Source organism: Oncorhynchus kisutch, linkage group LG5 (assembly GCF_002021735.2).
Source record: "Oncorhynchus kisutch isolate 150728-3 linkage group LG5, Okis_V2, whole genome shotgun sequence".
Taxonomy (NCBI): Eukaryota; Metazoa; Chordata; class Actinopteri; order Salmoniformes; family Salmonidae; genus Oncorhynchus; species Oncorhynchus kisutch.
Window position 1 is genome coordinate 15269154 of NC_034178.2, and position 24324 is coordinate 15293477.

Consider the following 24324-nt stretch of genomic DNA (forward strand, 5'->3'; position numbering starts at 1 on the left):
ACATTTTCAATTGACTAAGTACAACACACAAAATCACACATGAACCGTTTCACCAAACCTAATCAAATCAAATCAAATAGTATTTGTCACATGCGTCGGATATAGTGACAGTGACAATGCTTACTTACAATCCCTTAACCAACAATGCTGTTTCAAGAAAAACAAATGTTAAGTAAATAATTGAAATAGCAAATCATTAATTAAAGAGCAGCAGTAAAACAACAGTAGCGAGTCTATATACAGGGTGTACCGGTACAGAGACAATGTGTAATAAACACTTGTTTTCATTTTCCAATGAATACCACCCTATACAAGAGACCCAATCTACGTTATGCCCACTGTTTAATAATGGGGATAGAGTGCAGTTCTAGATCCTGCTCAACACCTCCTCAAATGACCTCAATAACCCTCCCTTGATAGCAGGCATCATATGTAAAGCACAATGCATACTGTATTGAGTTGCCTGCCATAAGAGATCTGTAGCTTGTTGTTTTGTTTGCAGCTTCCTCAGCCTGGCATCATCTTCTTTTTATGGTTCTAGAGATTGGATTATGGTTCTAGAGATTGGATTATGGTTCTAGAGATTGGATTATGGTTCTAGAGATTGGATTATGGTTCAGGAGATTTGATTATGGTTCTAGAGCTTGAGAATATAATGCTGTATCCTCCTGTCTGATGTTAGGCCCTGTTTGAATAGTTCAGAAATACAACCTTCCTTCCTACCCACTGGGCTCGCACTGGTTGACTCAGTGTTGTTGCCACGCCATTGCTTACCTCATGGAAACAAGGATGGTATCGATTAGGGCCTACAATTTACACAGGAAACATTCTGTTGAGGGGCAGAAGAATGGCGATGTAGGTGGGTCTGAGTTAACTGATCAAGGTGGCTCCAAGTCAAATCAAATTTTATTTGTCACATGCGCCGAATACAACAAGTGTAGACCTTACAGTGAAATACTTACAAGCCCTTAACCAACAATGCAGTTTTAAGAAAAATATATAAAAATAAGAAATAAAAGTAACAAATAATTAAAGAGCAGCAGTAAAATAAGAATATCGAGGCTATATACAGGGGGTACCGGAACAGAGTAAATGTGCAGGAGCACCGGTTAGTTGAGGTAATTAAGGTAATATGTACATGTAGGTAGAGGTAAAGTGACTATGCTTGGATAATAAACAGAGATTACCAACAGCGTAAAAATTGGGGTGGGGGGGAACAAAGCAAATAGTCTGGGTAGCCATTTGACTAGCTGTTCAGGAGTCTTATGGCTTGGGGGTAGAAGCTGTTAAGAAGCCTTTTGGAGCCAGACACCGCCTGGTATAGAGGTCCTGGATGCCAGGAAGCTTGGCCCCAGTGATGTACTGGGCCGGACGCAGTACCCTCTGTAGTCCCTTGCGGTCGGGGAAGGAGCAGTTGCCATATGAGGCAGTGATGCAACCCGTCAGGAAGCTCTCGATGGTGCAGCTGTGGAACCGTTTGAGGATCTGAGGACCCATGCCTCAGATATTTTCAGTCTCCTGAGGGGGAATAGGTTTTGTCATGCCCTCTGCACGACTGTCATGGTGTGCTTGGAACATGTTAGTTTGTTGGTGATGTGGACACGGGGCCCCTCAGGGGTGTGTGCTCAGTCCCCTCCTGTACTCCTTGTTCACTCATGACTGTACGACCAGGCACGACTCCAACACACCAAGGAACTTGAAGCTCTCAACCTGCTCCACTACAGCCTCGTCGATGAGAATGGGGGCGTGCCTCCTTTTCCTGTATACCACAATCATCTCCTTTGTCTTGATCACGTTGGGGGAGAGGTTGTTGTCCTGGCACCACACGGCCAGATCTCTGACCTCCTCCCTATAGGCTGTCTCGTCGTTGTCGGTGATCAGACCTACCACTGTTGTGTCATCGGCAAACTTGATTATGGTGTTGGAGTCGTGCCTGGTCGTACAGTCATGAGTGAACAAGGAGTACAGGAGGGGACTGAGCACACACCCCTGAGGGGCCCCGTATTGAGGATCAGCGTGGCGGATGTCTTGTTACCTACTCTTACCACCTGGGGGCGGCCTGTCAGGAAGTCCAGGATCCAGTTGCAGAGGGTGGTGTTGAGTCCCAGGGTCCTTAGTTTAGTGATGAGCTTTGAGGGCACTGTGGTGTTGAACGCTGAGCTGTAGTCAATGAATAGCATTCTTACATAGGTGTTCTTTTTGTTCAGGTGTGAAAGAGCAGTGTTGAGTGCAATAGAGATGGCATCATTTGTGGATCTGTTGGGGCGGTATGCAAATTGGAGTGGGTCTGTAACAGTTTGCAAGCCCTGCCACATCCGACGAGCGTCGGAGCCGGTGTAGTCCAGGCTTATATGTCAGGATGTTATATGGGAGCGGTGATACCCATCATTCACGGGTGCTGTATTTCAGTTATGGAGAACCATACGATGTTCATTTTGATATTTAGATACTGTACATTATGTTCCTGTTCTGTGTTCTTTTTAATTATATGGTCTGTGTTCCTGTCCTGGGTTCTTTTTAATTATATGGTCTATGTTCCTCTTCTGTGTTCTTTCTAATTATATGGTCTATGTTCCTCTTCTGTGTTCTGTCTAATTATATGGTCCATGTTCCTCTTCTGTGTTCTTTTTAATGATATGGTCTATCCATACCCATACAATTACAATTCATCACCTGAAAACATATAGCTGTGCAGAGGGGTTTATGCAAAACTAGGGTAAAGTCTCCTCTGCAGTGAAATCGATCGGGAGACCCTTAGGGATGAGCGTGACTCAGGCATAGGCAGTTTTTCGTCATCATTATTACAGTCTTGCCACTGTCAGTATAAAACTACTCCTGAGGTTTTTGTCTCTCATCGATGTGTTTTGAGTCTTTTTTACATTCTCATATGCTGTGTAGTACACTCTGAGAAAGAAAGGTGCTATCTAGAACCTAAAAGGGTTATTTGGCTGTCCCCCTTTGAAAATACCTTTTTGATTCCAGGTAGAACCTATTTGGTTTACACATACAGTGGGGCAAAAAAGTATTTAGTCAGCCACCAATTGTGCAAGTCCTCCCACTTAAAAAGATGAGAGGGGCCTGTAATTTTCATCATAGGTACATTTCAACTATGACAGACAAAATGAGAAAAAAAATCCAGAAAATCACATTGTAGGATTTTTAATAAGTTTATTTGCAAATTATGGTGGAAAATAAGTATTTGGTCAATAACAAAAGTTTATCTCAATACTTTGTTATATACCCTTTGTTGGCAATGACAGAGGTCAAACGTTTTCTGTAAGTCTTCACAAGGTTTTCACACACTGTTGCTGGTATTTTGGCCCATTCCTACATGCAGATCTCCTCCAGAGCAGTGATGTTTTGGGGCTGTTGCTGGGCAACACGGACTTTCAACTCCCTCCAAAGATTTTCTATGGGGTTGAGATCTGGAGACTGGCTAGGCCTCTCCAGGACCTTGAAATGCTTCTTACGAAGCCACTCCTTCGTTGCCCGGGCGGTGTGTTTGGGATCATTGTCATGCTGAAAGACCCAGTCACATTTCATCTTCAATGCCCTTGCTGATGGAAGGAGGTTTTCACTCAAAATCTCACGATACATGGCCCCATTCATTCTTTCCTTTACACGGATCAGTCGTCGTGGTCCCTTTGCAGAAAAACTGCCCCAAAGCATGATGTTTCCACCCCCATGCTTCACAGTAGGTATGGTGTTCTTTGGATGCAACTCGGCATTCTTAGTCCTCCAAACACGACGAGTTGAGTTTTTACCAAAAAGTTATTTTTTGGTTTCATCTGACCATTTGACATTCTCCCAATCTTCTTCTGGATCATCCAAATGCTCTCTAGCAAACTTCAGACAGGCCTGGACATGTACTGGCTTAAGCAGGGGGACACGTCTGGCACTGCAGGATTTGAGTCCCTGGCGGCGTAGTGTGTTACTGATGGTAGGCTTTGTTACTTTGGTCCCAGCTCTCTGCAGGTCATTCACTAGGTCCCCCCGTGTGGTTCTGGGATTTTTGCTCACCGTTCTTGTGAAAATTTTGACCCCACGGGTGAGATCTTGCGTGGAGCCCCAGATCGAGGGAGATTATCAGTGGTCTTGTATGTTTTCCATTTCCTAATCATTGCTCCCACAGTTGATTTCTTCAAACCAAGCTGTTTACCTATTGCAGATTCAGTCTTCCCAGCCTGGTGCAGGTCTCCAATTTTGTTTCTGGTGTCCTTTGACAGCTCTTTGGTCTTGGCCATAGTGGAGTTTGGAGTGTGACTGTTTGAGGTTGTGGACAGGTGTCTTTTATACTGATAACAAGTTCAAACAGGTGCCATTAATACAGGTAACGAGTGGAGGACAGAGGAACCTCTTAAAGAAGAAGTTACAGGTCTGTGTGAGCCAGAAATCTTGCTTGTTTGTAGGTGACCAAATACTTATTTGCCACCATAATTTGCAAATAAATTCATTAAAAATCCTACAATGTGATTTTCTGGATTTATTTTTCTAATTTTGTCTTTCATAGTTGACGTGTACCTATGATGGAAATGACAGGCCTCTCTCATCTTTTTAAGCGGGAGAACTTGCACAATTGGTGGCTGACTAAATACTTTTTTGCCCCACTGTAGAAGCCTTTCCACAGAAGGTTCTACCTGGAATAAAAAATGGTTCTACCTGGAACCAAAAATGGTTCTCATATGGGGACAATCAAATAACATTTTTGGAGTGTACTGTAGTAGAATATATACGGAACAAAAAATATTAGCGCAACATGCTACAAGTTTGCTGAGTTAAAGTTCATAATATAAGGAAATCATTCAATTTAAATAAATAAATAATGCCCTAATCTATGGATTTCACATGACTGGACAGTGGCACAGCCATGGGTGGGTCTGGGAGGGCTTAGGCCAACCCAATGGGGGTGCCAGGCCCAGACAATCAGAATGAGTTCCCCCCCCCCCCCCCCCAAAAAAGGCTTTATCACAGATATAAATACTCCTCAGTTTCATCAGCTGTCTTGATGGCTGGTCTCAGGCGATCCCGCAGGTGAAGAAGTCGGATGTGGAGGTCCTGGGTTGGCGTGGTTACACATGGTCTGTGGTTGTGAGGCCGGTTGGACGTACTGCCAAATTCTCTAAAACGACGTTGGTAGAGAAATGAACATTCAATTTTCTTGCAACAGCTCTGGTGGACATTCCTACAGTCAGCATGCTAATTGCACACTCCCTCAAAACTTGAGACATCTGTGGCAATGTGTTGTGTGACAAAACTGCACATTTAGGGTGTCCCCAGCACACAGTGCACCTGTGTCATGATCATGCTGTTTAATCAGCTTCTTGATATGCCACACCTGTCAGGTGGATGGATTATCTTGGCAAAGGAGAAATGCTCACTAGCAGGGATGTAAATACATTTGTGCACAACATTTTAAAGAAAAAAGCTTTTTGTGCATATGGAACATTTCTGGGATATTTTATTTCAGCTCATGAAACACAACTCTTTACATGTTGTGTTTATATTCATTATAATATTTGAAGATCACAATTTCATTTCAATGTCAAACATATGGATATTGAAGGTGTTGTGATGAATCTACTGTATATCTTCCAGTATAAAGGATTCCTCTCACTAGCTGGTAGCCTAGTAGGTGGTCTAGTTGTCACTAGGGGGCTTTCTGAGATGAAGAGGATACCCTTTAACAAAGTATTTACAATAACTCCCTGCTATAATACCATGAGGCCATTCATATACCTATTTCTTGTAACACACAATAGAAAAGTACAGTATAGATGGGATTCATGAACACAAACATATGATTTTGTTGTGTTGTTATCCATGCTCATAGGCTGATCCTTTGCAGTTGCATACCTGACATGCAATAACATATATATATATATCAAATATTCAACCATTTAAGTGCTAACATAAATCTCTGGGGTTAAAGGTCAGGAGTGTATTTGTTAGTTTCCATTGTTGGACTTTCTTCACTTTCCACTTAAGTAAAAGTACATGAGCCCCATTTTGAGTTTTTTAGAGGTGAATTCAGCACATTGTGTCAAAGTAATTTTTCCACTGCCATGAAATCCTTTAACTGACAAGGTTTCTATGCACATTATTTGTGAAACCTTTGAACTTGTGACACACAGGTACGCACACACGCACGCACACACGTACACACATGGGTATGCACACACGTACGCACACACGTACACACACAGGTACGCACACACGTACGCACACTCTTAGAAAGAAAGGTGTTATTTAGAACCTAAAAGGGTTATTTGGCTGTCCCCATAGGAGAACCCTTTGAATAAACCTTTTTGGTTCCAGGTAGATGAACCTTTTCCATATCGGACTCTTACAAAGAACCCAAAAGGTTCCATCTAGAACGAAAAAGGGTTATCCGATGGGGACAGCTGAAGAACCCCTTTGGAACCCTTTTTCCTAAGAGTGCACACTTAGAAGTAACAGGCTGGGTATGTAAGGGTATGTAAGGGAGAGGTCAAAGTCAGCAGAATCAAACTACATCTTACTCCAGTACCCTCAAACGCTAGCACTACTGTAAAATACTTTGTGTACTGTGTACATCCCAAATGGCACCCTTTTCCCTTTGTAGTGCACTACGTTTGACCAGGGCCCATAGGGTGCCATGCAAAAGTATTGCACTATAAAGGCAATATGGTGCCATTTGGGACACAGCCGCTGACTTGCTCTGTTTGCTAAGGAAATTCCAATGAGAAGCTGATAAATAACGAGGTCCCATTTGTGAATTAGGCTTACTTAAATGACAGAGACGGTCACTTGCTGTGGTGCCTAATTATCTAAGATATGCTTGATAACCGAATAGCAATGTATCGCCAATTAATCCAAACTGACAACAACATAATAAAGATAACTTTGACAAGATGCTCAGGACAATACAAGATGTCTGCCAAACAATAGCGCAGGCCTGATAAGCAGCTTATGACTCTTTCTCAAAAGGATTTTTCTAATTTTGTTAACACAACAAATTAAGAGCAGACATTGTGTAAGACTTAAAATATCGTCATGGGACCCTCACATAGTTTCAATGGCATTACACTGGCAACATGTGCTACACTGGTGTCAGAAGTGGGATTTGGTGGCCGTGTGGCCATCAGAGGGGCTTGTATATGGAGGACATGCTATAGGGAAATGTAGGGACATGTTCTCCTGAATGGAGGGGATAATGTAGCAATCCTTATCTAGGTTAGATAGTTGTGATCTCCCTCAAGTGGGTTAACCCTATTGGAACAGTTAGTAAGTTTTCTATCAGACCTGGGTTCGAGACCCGCATATGGGACATTATACTGTCGCCGTCGGCTACAATTCCATAACCTACTTAAATTGATGAATATTCAGTGTTTTGCCAAAATTATTCATTCTAATTACTTAACCATAAAAAGCATGCCTTTACTATACAATTGTACAGAATGACCTTGACAATCCCTAAAGATTAGTCAATCTTCCCCCTTCATCTGTGCTAGGCTAGCATTCACACACATTTCACTATGCTGGCCCTTTGGCCTTGAGCACAGTGCATGCTAGCGCTAGCTGGCTCATTGTTCATTCACTCAATAGGCTAGGCATGGCGTGGGCAAGACTCAGAGGAGCCAAATCCATGCCCTGCTCATTCCATTAATATTTTTGACATGGTCCTCCCTGACTTGTGCTACTTGCTGAGGGCAGAAGTGTTTGTGTAGCAGATGGATGCTAAATCCAGCTTTGGCAATATTACAAAATATCATAACAAGTGGGTGCTTCTGCAAAGCATTTGAGCATGAGGAATACGCTGACTTAAGGGAAGAGGAGCTACTCTATGAAGGTGACAGAGGTGTCCATTTTTTTGTGAGGCCTTATGGGTCAAAACCTTACTGTGACTACAAGAACACACACATAGGTGTGTGTGTGTGTGTGTGTGTGTGTGTGTGTGTGTGTGTGTGTGTGTGTGTGTGTGTGTGTGTGTGTGTGTGTGTGTGTGTGTGTGTGTGTGTGTGTTTGTGTTTGTGTTAAACCCAGCTTAGGGGCTATGTCATAAACCCCAGAACGCAGTATCAGAATGCAGTTAAAATGGCAGCAATATTGGTCAGAGAGAAATCCAAACCAGTCTGAATGAATGACAGTATAGGCATAATCCTGATTTTACTTAGCAGGAAAATAAAAGTAAGGTATGTGATAGATCAGAAATTGTGTAATAGAATATTTATCAACCTAAAATATTACAGATTTTCTGTATAAATAGCCTCTAAAATATATGTAAACAGACCATAAATGTGGGTCAAAACCTTACTGTGACTACAAGAACACACACATAGGTGTGTGTGTGTGTGTGTGTAGGCTGTGTGTGTAAAATAAACATACTCAACGCAGAGAAATAGAATCTCAGTCAATAAACTGTACAGAAACTAAAACAATTATGAAAAAAATAAAAGTGCTCTGATAAACAATATATTTTTAATAACTAATCAACACCTATAGTTTTGCAGAGAAGATGGGCAGTGATTTTCATTTTTTGATTGATCAATGTTGAGCTCAGTGTCGATTAACCACACTACATTACGAAATTATGAATATTAAATGACTTGCAAAAATCCTGAATAATCAATCCCAGTGGCACTGGAAGAGCTTCCTGTTTATTAAAATCTGTAGCCACAGCAGCAAGCTTCATATTTTGTCCCGGGAGATTCACAGTTGTTTCCTAGGCAACAAGCGGACCACTTGCCCTTCCCTGTGCTGCTGACGTTCATTTTGGACCATACCAAGTACAGCAATTGGTAGGATGATGTTGATATTTATCTAAACATAATCTATTTCAATTTGTTGGACAACAAATTCAATTGACATTAATAACTGTGAAAATTAGAATTACTGCAAAATTGAGTGCTAATACATGCAATACATAATAATACCACTACCCCGCTGTAGTCAAGTGCATCCTTCTTTACCATTCTTTGGCCATCCCTGAACCAAAGATATTTATAACTAACCTAAGATAGTTCATCTGTGTCGTTTACAGCGGGAGAAAATGAAGCATAGGGGGCAGAACAAGCAAGGAGGTGGGAAAATCCAAGCACGAGCTGGCGTTGTAGCATGTATTTGCATATTTCCGTTAGGGAACGCCTCCCCTGTAAAGTGCGCGTGTGCAGAAACTCGATTCGACCTTGCACTCCTAAACAACACAATTTAAAACGTTGGAAAAGCGTCAAGTCTATAAAACTTAGTGCACTGTGTTCGTAACAGAATATAGTTTTGGAAACAGAAAAATACATTGAGATCAGATATTTAATCGATGAGAAAATTAGAAGAACGTCAGACCAATTTCAGCTAGTTCCATCCGCTCCTACTGCCACAGGACTTCCTCTCACTACCATATTTGGTGGAGAGAAAACGTTCTAAACGGATGCTTCAGCTTTATAGCCCCTGTGACGAGTCTGGGTTACCCCTTCTTGTCTGTGACTGAACTGCAAAAGAGCTTGTTGCTTGTGCAACACGATAGCCTTACTGTAAAGTAGTTAGTGGTGAGAAAAAAATATTTCTGCCTTTACCGAGTTTCTATTTTTATTTTCCGACTAGAATGTTTGCAACTTGATATTCAATATTATTTTACCTTTCCTTGGAGTTGTTCCGCGTGGGCCGATGAACGTCTCTTGACTGCGCGCGGTGACCAGTACAGCTGGATGCGACAGGTGAGCAGGTAGCCAGCTAGCATAGAATAGCTAAATTCTCGCTAAATTCTTACTTGGGTCGTTACGATTTTGTTTAGTTACCTGTTAACTAGCCAGTTTGTTTACCTCGTCACCTTGTGCTTGGCTTTGTGACTGTGGTTACCAACATAGATAGATTGCTAGCTATGTTATTATCGGCGCGAGCTAACGTTAGTTCGTTTTTCCGCAGCTACTCCAACAAGAATGCTAGCTAACATTAGCTAGCTAGCTAGCATCTCGTAGGCTTTCAAAGTGAGTTGACAGATTTAAAAAAACAAAAACCGATTACTTCAGTTAGCCAATGTTGTCAGCTAGCACTAAATTGCCCCTACGAGGTAGCTTCCAACTATTGGCTTGAACGGTTTCCTAAGTTCACGGCACGCGAACATGTTATTGAGCTGTCAAAGCTTCAGGTGGCTGTCAGTGTCACTAATGATGATGTTATTTATGTTGTTGTTGACTAGATAGTTTGCTTTGGCAAGCCAATGTTGCCATACCAAAGCCGATGCAAACTAGCTAGTTACCTAAATTAAATTCCATGGCCACATCTTGGTCCAATTTAAAGAGAAAAGTAATCTATTCATTACTAGGATAGGTTGAGCATCTCCTAGATGGCTCTTTCAGGTGCAAAATGACAGTGCGTTGCAGACATAATCAGCCTCAGTAACAGTACATACATAATTTTGTAAACATACAACAACAAGTAAACATAATGTAGGTTATATAACTTTGACATATAACATGTATATGTTATGACTTAGACATACAAAAACTCACTCACTCACCCAGTTTTCTTGTACAGTGTGAGTGAAGGTCAATAGGCTATGCTTGTGTGTTAATATGCCAAAGATGATTTGATGCTGATCGAGGATGATTTATTTAGTAAGGCTCAATAAACAGTTAGGCTATGCATGTGTGACTCATAATTGTTTTATTCCTTGTTCTGATGTTCATGTTTGCAGGGCAGAATACAGATTTCAGATGTCAAACTAATGCAATAGCCGAGGCCCGATATTACAAAAAAAAAAAATTAATTGATTTTTTAATCGGGTTAACAAATGTTATTTTGCTCAGTGTCCTGGAGAATTGCTAGGCAATGGACTTTAGAAATCTGTAATTAATGGTATAGCCTAGCCTTCAAATAACAGGTTATTGTGTCTTACAAAAAGAGAGATCCTGAAATTAATATGCATTGCAAAGAACTGTTGATGAGATTCACAGAGGATATATAGGTCTATCCGTGGATCTGTTTTGTCCATCTTAGGTATCCATGGAAACCCACTGCTGATTGAGACTTGAAGCTCTGCAACATAGCAGGGGGCAAATGAACAATTCAACAAGATGGAGCCTCTTTGTATTGTCAGTCATCTGAACGATGTTACATAGCTGTATTCGGACGTAGTGTAAACCTATCTCTTTTCACTCTATTCTATAGTGTTCTGTACATTTTATTCAGTCATGTATTCATTGGTCTTCAGAAAGTCCTTCATCCAGGAGGTTCAAAGTGAAACACAACTCTGCCTCTTGCTATTTAATTACAGCCAACAACAGGAATGCAGCATCTCATCATTGAGCTTTCACTGGTTTCCATTATTTTCTTTATTCAAATCTTGGAAATAGAGAGATGCCACACCCTTTATTTTATGTGAACGATTGGTCTGCTTGCCTCTTTTAGCCATAGGCTATAAAAATACAATTCAAATCAATGTTTGTCATATGCACAGGATGCAGTGTAAATGGTGCAATTAAATGCTTGCAAGCTTCCTCAACAGTGCAATTAAAAAATATATACTATTACTATATGAAAACAGGGTAAGAATTTAGCCTAACAATGTTTCCTTGCTAAAATGCACTATAAAGTTCATGAAATTCTATTGGAAATTGCTTTAAAACAAGGGCAAAAATTTTTCCCTCAAATTCTAAACCTTCCTCCAATTTAAAAAAAACAACGTTTTATCAAAAAAATATCTATGTATATCTCTTGTGTTGGTTGTTTTTGTTTCTTTAGCCTACTCATTGGAAAGGCACTTGTGGTGTTAATAGCCTGTTATTTAATATCACAGTTGGGCACAAGGGTGAACCAGGACAGAGGTTAGGGAGGGGATACCGTGGTGGGAAGGAAGTAGCCTGACTTGTTTGTCCGCAAGGCCTTTGTGTTACTGTTGGAAATTTTATTTCTGCAACATTACCTTCTTTAAGGCTAGTATCCCATCGTTACAAAGTGATTTGGATTAGGTAGAATATTGGACTTCGTTTAGGACCACTTGCACCCCAGTAGGGTCCTAGGCTATGTTTTCCTGCAGTCATCTCCTCTCCACCTCTGTCTGAAGCACTTTCTAGTGTTGTCAAGCATAGCTGTATCGTGACAGTTTGCAAACTGTCACTTCCAGCCCCCCCCCTTCTCTCAGCATAGGGTTGAGAGTAGAGCACCAACTGATTCTATATCACTATTCGCTCAAACCAAACGGAAACAAACAGGCTGAAACTGGAGGGACCTACCTGAATATCTCCAATAAGAAACGCTTGTTTACATTTGTGTTTGCAAAACCTTTTGCTACGATGCGCACTAATGAATATGACCCTGTAAGTTGGGTCCCCTATTACGGTCTATGGGTGGGTCGCATGCAACGATGATGTTGGTGGATGGCGCTAATATAATTGTTTTTAGTCTGTCAACTGCTGAGGTAGGATACACAATTCACTTTGTTTAGGAGGATAGATTAACACCACACCACCGATTTGGGTGGTGGGGAAAAAAAAAAAAAAAACATGTTCCTCTTTTTTTAGAGCACTAGGTGTTATTGTCCGAGCTAGCCTTGAGGGTTATCAGGTTTATTTGGCGGTGGACTGGAAAGAGCATGTCTAGCCTCATCGATGTTGTTGATAAAGCACTCAGGCTACCACATAATCTTCAGTCCATGTATGGGAGTGGGAGCTCAACGTAGAGAGGGTGAGTGAGTTAAAAAGAGTGAGTGTTGGATAGAGAAAGGGAGAGAATACAGCTGTTGCGTTGTATTGGAATCGAAAAATCATGAAGCCGGCCAGGGCTCTGACTCATCAGTTCTGTGCTGCTGCCGCTCCATCCACCAGGTCTCACGTGATACTAAATAGGCTGCTGTGTGTGTCGTCACCAGGGTGGGGTGGGGAGAAGAGGAAAGACAATGTTCTCTTTCCTGAGGGGATGCTGCAAAGCTTATGTCATGTTACAATGCAGGTGGGGAGAGCTTATGCTCTACAACAGATCCTTTCACATCAGACGGGTGTAAAACAAAAACAATATGCCCTGTCTCTCTTTTTAAAATAGACTACTACTTTATAAATAGGTTACATACAGGTATTTAGCTTTATTATATCAACTTTGTGTTTTTGTTTTGCTTATAGTGATACAGAGGAGGATTTGCTCTTTTCATGTCGGTTGCCTTGTAGCCAGATGTGTCCTTCGTGGAATGCCCAAAAGGGGGATGGATGGCTTGCAACAGTTGAGCTGGCCATGAAATTGGGGAAATACCTTTAAGATCCAGCAGTGTCTGTGTCATTGGGTTGTTCTGAGTTCTGCCTGCCTGCCAGTCAGTACTCTACGAGCCAACCAGAAAAGCGCTATGCCCTGATATCCCTTTTCCTATTGGGCTGAGCCCTGAGTGGGCGGACCTGGCTGGAGGCGGTTGGGCAGGCAGGCAGGAAGGGGCTGGCTGTGGGGGATGGCTGGAAGTGTTTCAGCCAGATAGTTGAGCAGACACTGCTCTGCTTCCTGTCTGCCTGCTCCGCTCCCCTCCGTGGCTGAGAGAGAAAGAGAAAAAAAAATCCCTGTCTCGGCATGGGACTCTGGCTGCTGCAGCACTCGGCAGCTCCTCGCAGGGAATGACAACAGTTCACGTGGTCATTAGCTCCAGACGCTGAAGCACGGGAACTACTCCGAGGCATAGCAGCTGCACCTGGTGTGTCTATCTATGCTGTGGCTTAAAGAGAGAGGCACGACAGAGCTATTCGGGACTCAGCAAAAAAACGAGGTGGGAAGAATGTCTCTCTGATCATTAAAAAAAAAAAAGTAGTTTGCTGCAGTATCGTGCATACCATCCTGGGTGGGTAGGGAGGAAACAAAGAAAGATTGTGTCTGTGTGGGAGAGGGAGCTACAGAGAGGGAAAGAGGGGGAGCACAAATGTGTGAGAGTGAGGGGAACTCGCTGATATGGTCTATCAAGCACTTTGCGGGTTACTGCCGCTTGAGTTTCTCATGCTTGTCTTGCGACTTGTTGATGACGAGGGGAACTACCACAGACCGACAGTGCCTCTCCCTTCCCTTCATGATGCAGACAAATTATGCAGTCTTCTCTCTCCATGAAGTTCAGAGCACGTGGACCTCCTAGAGAGAGAAAGAATTGCCCAATTTATTTGTAGTCTGCTTCATAGGCTGTTTCAAACTGTACTTTTATGCCAGGATATTGTTTGCCATGTAAAAAGAGTTTCACTTTCAATGCAGTTAGTTCATAGGTGTAGCTAAAATATCTTTCTCTTGTACTGGAGGTGGACCTGAAACAGAGCCGAGGGCTGGCTCCCTAATTTGCCTTGCTTGGGCTTCTTACTATTTTAAGAAGGTCCCACGTATTTTATTATCACATAGGAGGTCCACAGCCACACTCCACAGTAAGCTCTTTATCCACTGCTCTGTAGTGTGCTAGTATGGGAGGGAGCTGTACATGTTGACTGGTGCGGCCTGGAAACAAGCAGGAAAACACTAGAACGGTGTCTAACAGTTGGCAGTCCCAGGGGGGCAGTGGAGGAGGAAGTGGGTGTTTTCTGAAATGGAAGACCGTTCAGCCCTTCCTGTTAAAAAATGAACAACAAAAAACAGTAACGTCACAGACTTGCAATGGCTCTTCATTAGAAGGCCAGAGCTGCAAGCCCAAGCAACTCCCTCCCTAAATTGATTCACACGTGAGTTGTCGCTGCTGACACAGAAAGGTAATTAGCCATGCCATTTTAAAGGTTTGGGAGCTTTTAGGGAATTTTTTTAGTTTTCAGCTAAAAATATTCCTCCAGACCTTTTTAAACATAAACAACAATCTACGTTACCTTGAAAATGATCTCTTAATGTCCAAGCACTGGTTTTGTGTGTGTGCTGTGAATAGAACGCTGAATCATTTGGCCCTCACGTTAGCATGGCTTTTCAGTGAAAGGATACATCTGCTTTAAAATGAACAGGCCACATTGGAAGTAATTTGAGAATTAGCCTGCTAGTTTGTCATGAGTCATAGCTTGACAGTTGAGTTGTTTTCTCTTCCAGAACTACCGAAAAGTCTAAATGCTAGCTAAATTAAAATACAGACAGGTTATTAGAGGATTATCTGAAATTGGATGATATAGTTTCACAACATTTCTTCCTGAGTAACTTTTGTGTGAATGTACAGTTGTACCTACATCTTTTAGTACTCGAGTCAGGAAAGTTCATGACCGTCACATCAAATAGGTCTCCTGTCTGTTACAGGCTACATACACTTCAAATCCAGCCCTCTCATTGGCTATCCGATCTATACTGAGCTGTAGATCGCCTAATCAGTGCAGGGGATTGGTTAAATATCCTATAGGCCAGTTGCCTGTGTCAGTGGCATGAGATGACCATTGCGGTCACCGAGTTTTAGTTAAGGCAATTAGGATATGAGGCGCACATTTGTGCTGACTTTGTTAAATGTTCTCTGCTTTGCCTCTTCCCAGTTCCCTGCTTAGCTTAGTCCGCTAACCTGTGCTTAGCTAGGTGTCACTCATTTCTCCTTACGCTAATAACATTTGATAATTTGAAGCTCCAGGAGCTGTAGCTAATGCCAATATCAATTTGCAGGATGGCATACTTTAATTTCCACCCATTTTATCCTAGCCTGATATTTTAATAGCAGGCCTATGAGTTGAGCTTTGAAAATATGCATTGGTAAAGACATTTGTGTAGACTTGCAGGAAATTGTGGTATACAAGTTAAGCTTATTTAAATACGTTCCCTTGTGATGTGAATGCACTTTTAATTTGTGAGTTTAACGAGATCTTTTTAAGAGAAATCTGCAGAACCAAAAAAAGAGCCTAGGCTATATTTTTATGTTGGAATTTTCAGCAAATGGATTGCACGATACGGCAGTTGACCATATGGAAATTTAGAACCATTTAGAACCATTATTATTAGGATAGTTTTTTTTTTAACTAGCCTGATCAGAAAAAAACAGCACTATTACTCTTGTTTTTCCACAACCAATCAATGGACATTTTTACTTTCATTACACTGAAGCACTCTTTGCTGCCGTGGAAAATGTGGCCTACTTGTGTTCCTCTTGGCCATATGCAAATATATGGTGGATTGCCATGTCTGCATTGTAATCAATTCAAAAGAGCAGGTATTCATTTGCTTGGTTGTTATAGACCTGCTGTTTAACACCTAGCTGGTGCTTTAATAAGATCGTCTGTATTCTGGAAAACGATGTAAAGTGTATACTTGGCCTTCCTCTCAGGTTGACAACATCCAGGGGAGACCAACACAGCTGATAGGATACATGGGTGGTATTCAGAGGTCAAGCTAAGGACTTTCACTTGAGAGAACCCTGCACTGGCCTGCTCTCATTCAAATTCGGAGATGACCAAGATAATGCTTGGCCAGGTGGCCTTAGTAACTGTAATCCATCAAGGTCTTGTCGTAACATGGAGCGTTCCCCAGTCCCCACAAATCTTTGGCCTGCTCTTAGGTCTCCTTTCCTGGCTGGTTAGGCTAGCTGCTCTTTGGTAAAACATTGCATTTTTACTGGATGGCATGGCTTTGTCTGCCTCTATTCAGGCAACAGAGTGATTAACTACAGTTTTTAAAGGTTGCCTGTCATTTCAGTGTACCAAGTGGGATATTTTTTTGTTTCGTTGCATATGTCATTTTTTATTTTGTAGTGGAAAGCCAAAAAAAAGCTTGACTGTTGAGCACTGCACACATCAATCTGTCCTGAAAGCACCAAGAGAGAGCTGGGCGGGGGCATACAGGACTAATCTGTGCAGGTCACAACAAGGGTGTCGCATGGCCCTACCTATCTGCACACCATCTGTCCCTCCACTCGTCCTCATCAGCACTCTTTCCTGGAGGTGTGTCTGCTAGGCTAGCCTCAATGTATTCATACCCCTTGAATTATTCCACATTTTGTTGTGTTAGCCTGAATTCAAAATTGATTCAATATTTGTTTTTGTCTTTCACCCCATAATGACAGTAAAAACATGTTTTTAGAATTGTTTGCACATTTATTGAAAATTAAATGCATAAATATCTAATTACAGCATTACTTTAGTGCCTTGTTGCAAACAGGTTGTTATTATTCTGTCCAGGCTTCCTTCTTTACACCCTGCCATTTAGGTTAGTTTTGTGGAGTAGCTAAAATGTTGTTGCTCCATCCTCATTTTCCTCCTATCACAGCCATTAAACTCTGTTTTAAAGTCACCATTACATTAGCCTCATGATTTAAATCCTGAGCGGTTTCCTTCCTCTCTGGCCACTGAGTTAGGAAGGACGCCTCTATCTTTGTAGTGACTGGGTGTATTGATACACCATCAAATTATAATTAATAACTTCACCATGCTCAAAAGGGATATTCAATGTCTGCTTTTACATTTTTTTCTTTACACATCTGCCAATGGGTGTTCTTCTTTGCAGGCTTTATCACATCCAGCCGGGATTGGGAGTCCCATAGGGCGGCGCACAATTGGCCCAGTGTCGTCATGGTTTGGCCGGGGTAGGCCGTTATTGTAAATAAGAATTTGGTCTTAACTGACTTGCCTAGTTAAATGAAGGTTACATTTGCAAGTCATTCGAAAACCTGGGTCTTTGTGGTTGAATCTGTTTGAAATGCACTGCTCAACTGAGTGACCTTACAGATAATTGTATGTGTGGGGTACAGAGATGAGGTATTCATAAAAAAAATATTGTAAACTCTATTATTGCAGACAGTGAGTCCATGCAATGTTAAGCTAATGTTTACTCCTGAACTTATTTAAGCTTTCCATAACATATTGACTCAAGACATTTCAACTTTTCATTTGAATTCATTCGTAAACATTTTGAAAAAACAAATTCCAGTTAGACATTATGGGGTGTGTGTGTCAAAATGTTCATCTTTTTTAAATTCAGGCTGAAAAAGTCTAGGGCTGTGAATTTTCTGAAAGCACTGAATATGTAGCCTATATACTGTACATGGGCTAGCTTAGGCCAGGCTACAGTACAACAACGGGTTCAGTAATATGCTAGGGCTAAGCTATATCGTATGGCTCTATGAGCTCTCTCGCGCTCAAGTAACCTGATTTTTCAGGCCATTCTTCATGATATGTAGGCTACCAGGTATCTTAGCTGTGTTCTTTTTGTATTTTCTGAACCAGGAAGGAAGAGTGTTCGAGTAGGCCAATAAGATGTTATACTGGTAATCTGATATTATAAATGCCTTTCTGCTTTTCTTATCTATCTCACCCTGATATGGGGTCATAACACAATTGAAAGAAGACACTGTGTTGCAATTTTGTTTGAATGTTTTAGCAAAATTCCATTACAATAAAAGCTTGAGAGCATTTTGCAACTTTGGCCCAGCTTATGCTGTAACCCAGACCGTTATTCAAATAACACATCGATTTGTGGGGATTGCTGATGCCGGGAAATTGAGAAATACTTGGCTTCTGAACGATGATGATGATTCAGCCTGTCATGATTTAGGAGCAAAAAAATGTTTTCTGAGCCAATTAAACGTAGAAAAAAATATATAAACAATTGGTGATTTAAATGCAGTACTGCATTACACAATCCCAACTTTTTAAGCATTAGTCGGGAAAATGCTAAACTGACCCAAGATCAGCATCATGGGGCAAATTCACCCTGCACCGTATTACATCTGGGTTTCTGCACTTTACTATTTATATTTTTGACAACTTTTACTTCATTCCTAAAGAAAATAATGTACTTTTTACTCCATACATTTTCCCTGACTACCAAAGGTACTCATTACATTTTGAATGCTCCTTAGCAGGACAGGAAATTGTCAATTTCATCCACTTATCAAGAGAACATCCCTGGTCATCCCTACTGCCTCTGCTGTAGCTGACTCACTAAACACAGATGCTTCGTTTTGTAAATGGTATCTGAGTGTGCCCATGGCTATGCGTGAATTAAAAACACAAGAAAATGTCTCTACATCCAGTAGGAAGGAATTTAAAGGTAATTTCATGGGCCAATGCTAACTAGTGTTAGCATAATGTATGGTACTGTATCTACTAGCATTCTAGCAGATACCATAGACTAGTTAGCAACTTCCTTCAAACTGCAGAGACATACAAATGGTATCCGCAAGTACATCTTACTCTTGGGAAGTAGATAAAGGGCTCCATTGCCAAAATCCTGAATTTCCCTTTTTAGGCCTATTTAATTTTGAATTATACGGTGGCCTAGTATAGTATATTACAATGTAACACATACATTTGGCTCTGTACCAACCAGTAAAACAAACCCAAGTGAGGCTAAGTCATTACGCTGCCAGGATCCGTATCCTTTAACTGTCTTGCACCCCTAATAAAATTAGACCATCTGGGGTTTTTTTGGGGCGGGGGGTTCAGCCGATGATTCTAAAAATAAAAAGGTATTAATAGTGAAAGGTCACATCTGACATGGCTCTTACCTGGTTCTTTCATAGCGACTCACTTGTCCCTGGGGAGATGCTGTGGAATTAAATCCTGCCTTTGAGACTGCAGGCTTGGTGTCAGAGAGAGAATGCATCTCATTTCATATTTGCAGTGTGGTTCTAAAGTGGGCCAATTTCCAAGATAACAGGATAGTGTTTTACCACACACACTAGGGTTGGGCCGATATGTAACCCGATTCAGGAAACTAGGCATATGTCTCAAGTCACGACTTCACAGAAGAGCCATTTATCGAAACGTATTTTTTGGCCGTATATGCCTTCCCCGAACATGTGAACTTTCATGTGCCTTTAATAACAAACTTTTATGCCATCTGTAAATACGAATAAAGTTTTTAAATTAAGAGCCTGATTGGTTTGGCCAAAGAAAAAGTCAGGAACCTTCCCGCTAGCCATGATTGACTGAGATGAGTGGGCTGAGAGATGAGTTTCAGATTGTTCTGCGGTGTAGCATCTTGCCTATAAAATTATTATTTTTTCTAAAGATATAACTTTAGCGATATAGAACTGCAAATATGTTGCTACTGCTCTCTGTAATACTGCTGCCCTGAATTTATCAGGTTGAAATATCAAAACAAACTCTGAACCAATTATATTATTTGGAGACCGGTTAAAGCATTAAACATTTATGGAAATTTAGCTAGCTAGCTTGCAGTTTCTAGCTAATTTGTCCTATTTATCTAGCTTGCTGTTGCTAGCTAATTTGTCCTATTTATCTAGCTTGCTGTTGCTAGCTAATTTGTCCTGGGATATAATCAACCAATCAAATGTTTTTATAAAGCCCTTCTGGCATCAGCTGATGTCACAAAGTGCTGTATAGAAATCCAGCCTAAAATCCCAAACAGCAAGCAATTGCAGGTGTAGAAGCACGGTGGCTAGGAAAAACTCCCTGGAAAGGCCAAAACCTGGGAAGAAACCTAGAGAGGAACCAGGCTATGAGGGGTGGCCAGTCCTCTTCTGGCTGTGCCGGGTGGAGATTATAACAGAACGTGGCCAAGATGTTCATAGATGACCAGCAGGGTCAAATAATAATCACAGTGGTTGTCGAGGGTGCAACAGGTCAGCACCTCAGGTCAGCACCTCAGGTGTCAGTTGGCTTTTCATAGCCGATCATTCAGATCGGAGTATCTCTACCGCTCCTGCTGTCTCTAGAGACTTGAAAACAGCAGGTCTGGGACAGGTAGCACGTCCGGTGAACAGGTCAGTGTTCCATAGCTGCAGGCAGAACAGTTGAAACTGGAGCAGCAGCACGGCCAGGTGGACTGGGGACAGCAAGAAGTCATCAGGCCAGATGGTCCTAGGGCTCAGGTCCTCCGAGAGAGAGAGAAAGAGAGAGAATTAGAGAGTACATACTTCAATTCACACAGGACACCGGATAAGACAGGATAAATACTCCAGATATAACAAACTGACCCTAGCCCCCCCGACACAAACTGCTGCAGCATAAATACTGGAGGATGAGACGGGAGGGGTCAAGAGACACTGTGGCCCTATCCGATGTTACCCCCGGACAGGGCCAAATAGGCAGGATATAATCCCACCCACTTTGCCAAAGCACAGCCCCCACACTACTAGAGGGATATCTTCAACCACCAACTTACCATCCTGAGACAAGGCCGCGTATAGCCCACAAAGATCTCTGCCACGGCAGAACCCAGGGGGGGCGCCAACCCGGACAGGAAGATCACGTCAGTGACTCAACCCACTCAAGTGACGCACCCCTTCTAGGGACGGCATGGAAGAGCACCAGTAAGCCAGTGACTCAGCCCCTGTAATGGGGTTAGAGGCAGAGAATCCCAGTGGAGAAAGGGGAACCGGCCAGGCAGAGACAGCAAGGGTGGTTCGTTGCTCCAGTGCCTTTCTGTTCACCTTCACACTCCTGAGTCAGACTACATTCATCATAGGACCTACTGAAGAGATGAGTCTTCAATAAAGACTTAAAGGTTGAGACCGAGTCTGTCTCTCTCACATGGGTAGGGAGACCATTCCATTAAAATGGAGCTCTAAACGTTGAGTTGTTATTTTACCTGAAATGCACAAGGTCCTCAACTCCGACAATTAATCCACACACAACAAAATAGTTTCTAGTAATCTCTCCTCCTTCCAGGATTTTTCTTCTTTATATAGCGATTGGCAACTAACTTTCAAAATAAGGTGAATTACCACTACCGACCTTAGTTCATCTTTCAATCACCCATGTGGGTATGACCAACGAGGAGTTGGCACGTGGGTATCTGCTTCTATAAACCAATGAGGAGATGGGAGAGGCAGGACTTGGACCCATTCAGTGTCACAAATAGAACTGACTTTTCTATTTTATCGATTGGAAGCGTTGGCGCTCGTTGACGTTGGTTGGCGGGTGCAATGATTGAATAACATGTATGTGTCAATTAGTTTTGCAATGCTTGTGTGGTCAGCATGTAATTTTCATCCATATCGAGTGAAAAGTTTAGTAAATACAGCAGTTTTTGCATATTATCTCCCCATTTTTAAGGTGATTTAAAAGTATTGGGATAAATTAATCTGTGTGTTTTTAAAGTAGTACAAGTGTAGTATTTGGCCCCATGTTCCTAGCACGCAATGACTACATCAGGCTTGTGACTCTACCAATTGGTTGGATGCGTTTGCTGTTTGTTTTGTTATAGATTTATTTTCTGTCTAATAGAAATGAATGGTAAATATTGGAGTCACCTTTTAGTGTAAGTAAGAATAGAATATGTTTCTAAACTAGATGAGAAAGTAACAGATGCACAAATATCATACCCCATGCATTGTTTGTGGGGGTGCGATATTTGTGTCTGACTTAATCCTGACTGAATCGTGAATAATGATTATCTGTAATCATGGTAGCATCCACATTAATGTAGAAGTGTTTAGAAACATTCTATTTTTGTTTCAATAAAAGTGACTCCAAAATGACACACTACATCATTTGCCATTCATTTGTATATATTATTTCACGAGAAATGTGACTAATATTGTAAATTAGCCTGTAAAGTATGCCTATATGGAGCATCATGGCTGATGATGGGTTAGGCCTACTTTAACTTGGCACCAGCAGCTTGTTGCATGGTTATAGTCATAGATATGGAAATGCGATGTTAATTGTTTTTATTCTAACTTTATATTGAAGCAGACCTGAATGTGACAACTGCCCATGATATCGAACCAAGCGATCAAAGATAGGCGGTAGGCTGCTGCCATGGCTTTTACTGTCTGGACTTGCTTTCTTTCATGACCACTAAAGCTACTTCCCCAAAGTTTTGACTATGATTTGCACATAGGTCTATTTGTTTGTATGGAGTCTGACCAATGTCTCTTGTTCATTGTTGAGTGCAGTGTGCTCACTATGCTAGTGTTGTTGTACTTATTTTGCCCTATGTCTTTTGAATGGAGGGATCTGTGGTATATGAAACAGTGAAGGGAATTTTAAACAGCAGCTGCAGGTTTTTACAACCCTCCCTCGTTTGCCTGCCCCACCCCCACCCCCCTCTCCTAGTTATCACCAGAAAATATTTCCAGATGGGGGTAACAGGCTCCCTGCGCGGTAGTTGGTTTGTAATGGGTTCAAAAAGCAAGCTAAAGGATAGACTATGTCCATTTTTTTTTTTTGATCTAGCGAGTCATCCCCCCCCCCCCACAACCCCAGTAGACGGAGGACAGTGCCTGAAAACAGATGCAGAGCGAGAGCCGCGAGACCTATATTCTCTCTCTATGAATTGAAAATCCACTGGTCACATCGATGATCCGCCGTCTAATTTGACTGGTCCTGTCTGGTGGGTGTTGAGGCGCTCTAGGTACCCGGGCAGTGGCGTAATCGTGTCTGGCACATGCATCTGTCTTGGTCTCTCTCGCTCTGCCTGTTGGATGGCTTCCCGGAATAATGCTGCGCTGCATGTTTTCTATTAGCTGGCGGCTCTCATCACGGCATTACTCGACAGGGTGGATGGACCCCGGGGGCTTTAACCCTCCTGTCCCGCACTGGCTTAGTTTACTGCACTCTTGCTGTCTCATTGCACAGGGGTCGTTGCCATTCTCTGCTCTGCTTTGTATTCAACACGCTTGGGGGCTGCGCCGGGTGAGTTGGCACACAATGACGTAAAGTAATGATTGGGAACTCAGACCAAGTGGCAGCTGAATAACCTCGCAACCGCCCTCTGTTGGCTTACACGACACTTCAAGCCAGCCTCCTCTTACCTAGCCCCACACACAAACAAGGGCGCGCGCACACACACACACACACACATGCCACTAAAAACAGGGCGCCAGACGTCTTTATATCGATGCGTTTTTGACAGTCATATTATTCTCCTGGTTATTATGTGGCTAAACACTGCTATCCCATTTCTCAATGTTTGGCATAGGCCCTACATTTCTAGGGCACACACTTCAGTTTGGGGGGTAAAGTCCAGTGGTGTAAAGTACTACTATATATATATATTTTTTTTAGGCATCTGCTTTACTTTACTATTTCTATTTTTTACTACTTTTTCTTTTATCTTCACTACATTTTCCCTGACACCCAAAAGTACTTATGCTTCGCAGGACAGGAAAAGGTTCCAATTCACTCACAAAATAAATTGTCTGCGTGTTTAACTTTTGATACTTAGTGAAATTTTTGCAATTAGCTTTACTTTTGATACTTAAGTATATTTAAAACCAAATACTTTAAGACTTTTACTCAAGCAGTATTTTTCTGGGTGACTTTTACTTGAGTCATTTTCTACAAGGTAACTTTTACTCAAGTATCACAATTGGGTACTTTTTCCACCGAAACAAACGTGATTATAATCTTGTTATTGCATCGATACCAGGGTTTTTTATAGCTCAAAAAGGGACTTAGGTGGTGGGCATGTCAGAGGGCGTGGGAATGAGCGTGATCGACTTGTCTGCCAAGAAGTTCCTCATCTTGGCGTGTATAGTAATGTTGG

The 24324-nt window shown here is 41.9% G+C and overlaps 1 protein-coding gene across 17 annotated transcripts in view; it reads left to right on the plus strand.

The window, feature by feature from the left end:
• Window positions 1-9438: 9438 nt before the first annotated feature.
• The window catches only part of LOC109890708 (muscleblind-like protein 2a), a 74305-nt gene continuing 59419 nt past the window's right edge, over window positions 9439-24324 (plus strand). For 8 of the 17 annotated variants that reach the window (XM_031824569.1, XM_031824568.1, XM_031824571.1 and 5 more), the window contains exon 1: window positions 9439-9689. The gene's annotated coding sequence lies outside the window, so the exon portion shown is untranslated. Of the gene's footprint in view, window positions 9698-13430; window positions 13715-24324 lie in introns of those variants that run through there. The other 9 variants (XM_031824572.1, XM_031824580.1, XM_020482702.2 and 6 more) reach the window with 8 other exon arrangements.